This window comes from Phragmites australis, chromosome 12, assembly GCF_958298935.1.
Source record: "Phragmites australis chromosome 12, lpPhrAust1.1, whole genome shotgun sequence".
Taxonomy (NCBI): domain Eukaryota; kingdom Viridiplantae; phylum Streptophyta; class Magnoliopsida; order Poales; family Poaceae; genus Phragmites; species Phragmites australis.
In genome coordinates this window covers 2,531,341-2,535,779 of record NC_084932.1, presented here as the reverse complement: position 1 = coordinate 2,535,779, position 4,439 = coordinate 2,531,341, and positions in this window count along the sequence as shown.

The window sequence follows — 4,439 nt, the reverse complement described above, 5'->3', positions numbered from 1 at the left end:
CCGTACACAAGGAAGAAAGGAGTCTCCCCGGTAGCGCGATTTGGCGTGGTCCAATTGGCCCATAGCACGGCAGGCAGCTCATCGATCCACCCTTTCCCGTGCTTTGCGAGCACGTTGTAGGTCCGGGTTTTGAGCCCCTTCAGTATCTCCACGTTGGCATCCTCGACCTGCATATTGCTCCGAGGATGAGCGACGGAGGCGAAGCAGAGCTTGATGCCGAGGTCCTCGCAGTAGTCCCCGAACAGGGCACTTGTGAACTGAGTGTCATTGTCGGTGATGATCCGGTTCGGGTCACCGAAGTGACTGGTGATACCGCGGATAAACTGGAGCACCGTGTTCTTAGTCACCTTGTCGACTGGAACCGCCTTCGGGCACTTGGTGAACTTGTCGATGGCGACGTAGAGGTACTCATAGCCCCTGATTGCTTGGGGGAATGGACCCAGAATGTCCAGCCCCCAGACCGCGAAAGGCCATGACAGGGGGATGGTTTGAAGAGTCTGAGCTGGCTGGTGAATCTGCTTTGCGTGGAATTGGCACGCCCTGCAGCGCTGAACCAGCTCGGAAGCATCCTGGAGGGCTGTAGACCAGTAGAAACCTTGCTGGAAGGCCTTCCCGACCAACGTGCGGAACGATGCATGGCCACCGCACTCGCCCTCGTGGACCTCAGCGAGAAGCTCGCCACCTTCTGCCCGGGTGATGCATTTCAGGAGGACGCCGCCTGCGCCACGCCGGTAGAGATCCCCATCTACTATGGCATAGCGTTTGGACTGCCGAGCAACTCTTTCAGCAGAGGCATCATCCCCGGGGAGGAACTTTTCCTTCAAGTACCCTCGAATCTCGTCCATCCACGAGGCATCTTGAGAACTGTTAGCAAGCGCAACGCACTCGCCGGACGGCGGCACCCTGTCGGGGCTTCCCACTGAGGGCGCCGCCGGGGTCCCCTAAATTGAGCTCGAGGTTTCCCCTGCGTCCTGTTCTGCAGGCAGGACGGAAGGCCGTGTGAGTCTTTCTTCAAAGGCTCCGGCAGGGACGCACGCACAGGAGGAGGCCAGGTGAGAAAGGTCATCGGCCAGAGTGTTGTCATGGTGAGAGATGTACCGCAGCTCCAGGCCGTCGAAGTGCCTCTTTAGCTTCCTGACTGTCGCCACGTACGCTGCCATTTGAGGATCCGTGCACTGGTATTCTTTTGATACCTGGTTGACCACCAGCTGGGAGTCTCCCTTGACCAGGAGGCGACGAATCCCGAGGCCCACAGCGGCTCGGAGGTCGGCGATGAGGCCCTCATATTCCGCCATGTTGTTGGTTGCGCGGAACTGCAGCTGCACGACATACCGGAGTTCTTCACCCGTTGGGGAGGTGAGAACCCCTCCGGCCCCCATGCCTTTCAGCGTGAGGGAACCGTCGAAGTGCATAATCCAGTACCCGGGCGCATCGTGCCTGGGATATGTGGAGATTTCTTCTTGGACGACCTCAGGGACGGGTGTCCATTCTGCCACGAAGTCAGAGAGCACATGGCTTTTGATCGCCTGGTAGCTGACAAAGTGCAGGTCGAACTCCGCCAGCTCCACCGCCCACTTGACGACGCGCCCGGTGCCCTCTCGATTCCGGAGGATGGGCTCCAGTGGGTACGTGGTAACCACCGAGACCTTGTGCGCCTGGAAGTAGTAGCGCAGCTTCTAGGAAGCAATGAGCATGGTGTAGAGCAGCTTCTGGGCTTGGGGGTATCTTGTCTTGGCCTCCTGGAGGACTTCACCGACGAAGTACACCATTCGTTGTACACGGCAGGCCCGGACTACGGTTTCACCCAAGGGCCTGTCACAGCCGCCGAGCTTGACAACATGGTCGGGGTCGGCCGGGTGCTCGGTCTCGACTCCCTGGTCAGGAGGAGCTAAGTGGTCAGGCTCGACCCCCTGCTCGAGGGGAGCCGAGAGGACTGGGGAGTGCTCGGGGGCGGCCGGGAGCTGGGACCCAACACCTTGCCCCGAGCACTCATCGCGCTCCACCACCAGTACCATGCTCATGACCTGAGGAGTGGCCGAGACGTAGATCAGTAGTGGCTCGCCCTCGGAGGGGGCCACCAGTACGGGTGGCGAGGTAAGGTATTTCTTCAGATCGCGGAAGGCCTGCTCGGCCTCCGGCGTCCAGTCGAAACGACCAGTCTTCTTCAGAACCTTGAAGAGGGGGAGTCCTCGCTCCCCAAATTTGGAGATGAAGCGCCCGAGGGCCGCCATGCAGCCGGCGAGACGCTGAACCTCCTTGAGTCGAGCCGGGGGTCGCATCTGCTCGATGGCCCGGATCTTCTCTGGATTGGCCTCGATCCCTCGGCTGGAGACCAAGAAACCGAGGAGCTTGCCCGCAGGCACCCCGAAGACGCACTTTTCGGGATTGAGCTTCAGGAGGGTAGTGCGGAGACTGTTGAAAGTCTCGGCAAGATCGTCGAGCAGGGTGGCGCGGTCTCGGGACTTAACCACGAGATCATTAATATAGGCCTCGACGTTGCGTCCAACCTGCGAATCAAGGGTGATGCAGATAGCGCACTGGAAAGAAGACCCAGCGTTGCGCAAGCTGAAAGGCATCGATACATAGCAATAAGTCCCCATCGGAGTGGTAAAAGCAGTTTTTTCTTCATCCTCTATGGCCATGCGAATCTGGTGATAACCAGAGTTTGCATCTAAAAAACACAAAAGATCACATCCCGCGGTTGCATCTACAATCTGATCTATGCGGGGTAAAGGAAAAGGATCTTTGTCCAAGCCTTGTTTAGATCGGTAGTCCACGCACATGCGTAGCTTGCCGTTGGCCTTCGGGACGATAACTGGGTTCGCCAGCCACTCGGGGTGGAGGACTTCTCGGATGAATCCGGCGTCAAGGAGCTTGCTGACTTGCTCCCGGATGAACTCCTGGCGCTCGGGCGCCTGTCGCCGGACCTTCTGCTTCACCGGGCGTGCGTCCGGGCGCACAGCCAGGTGGTGCTCGATCACCTCCCTAGGGATCCCGGACATATCGGACAGCTACCATGCAAACACATCGACGTTAGCCCGGAGGAAGGCGATGAGCGCGCTTTCCTATTTGCCACCCAGGTCACCGCCGATTCGGACGACCTGAGAGGCGTCTTCGCCCACCACGACCTCCTTCGTAGGAACGGAGGCGTCGGCGGCGAGTCGGGGTTTGGATGAAGAGGGTCCCGGGCCCCCTGGACGACCTTCGGCCTCGGCTCGAGCTGAGACCAAGGCCGAGTATAACTGTTCGGCGCAGGAGATGACGCTGCTGGTCTCGGTGGATACGGAGATAGGGCCTGCTGGGCCCGGCATCTTAACCGTGACGTACGTATAGTGCGTGACCACCATGAACCGAGCGAGTGCTGGGCACCCGAGGATGGCGTTATAGGGGAGGGGGAGCTCCACGACGTCGAAGATGACGTTCTTCGTCCGGAAGTTGTCCCAGCTCCCGAATGTCACGGGCAACTCGACCTGCCCGAGGGGCAGGGAGTGCCCGGGTGTCACCCGTAAAACGGGAGCGACGACTTTAGGCGCCTAGAGGGCACCTGCAGCTTCTCAAAAGCCTCCTTGGAGTGAAGAGGAGGTTAAGGCTTGCGCCCCCCATCGATCAACACTCTGCTGACCTTCACATTGCAGATGGTGGGGGACACTACCAAGGGTAGTCGCCCCACGCCTGCAGTACTGGTGGGGTGGTCGGCCAAGCTGAACGTGATCGGAGCGTCTGACCACTTCAGGGGCCTTACGGCCTCTTCGCTCGGGGTCGCCGAGCACACCTCGCGCCGCATGGTCTTGACACTACGGCGAGAGGAGGGCGTGTACGCGCCTCCGTCGATAAAGGCGATGGTGTGCTCGGGTTCCTGGAAGCCGAGCTCTAGGTTGTTGGGGGCGGCTCCATCGTCGCCACCCCTGCGGGGCTCCTCACGGTCCCTTTGGCGCTGCTCGATGAGGCCCTTGACTGTGCGGCACTCCGTGAGGTCATGCCACCTGGTCTGGTGAATCGGGCACCACTTCCCTGGCTCGTGCCCCGCAGGAGCGGGGGCCCTTGCCGGAGCGGGAGAAGGAGCCCTAGGAGGGGCTCGGGCCGGAGCCCTCGCGGGCGCAGGTCGTCTGTCGGCAGCCACCCGGCGTGCTTGTCGGCGGTCAGGTTCCTGAGCCGGCCCACGGGCGGGGCCCTGGGCTGGCTCGACGGGGACAGCCTCGCGCCTCCTTCTCTTTTTCTTTTCCCGCCTGTCGGAGCGGGAAGGACCTGGCTGATCGGCGGCGGGGTGCTCAGGGCGCGGAACGTGCCACGCCCGAGCTTCCGCCGCTTTGGCGCACTTGTCGGCCAGCGCGAAAAGCTCCGCGGTGGTTTCAACCTCGTGCGTGCCTAGCTTCTCGAGCATCCGCTCATCGCGGATGCCCTGCCGGAATGCGATAATGATAGCGTGGGGGGTTATCCGT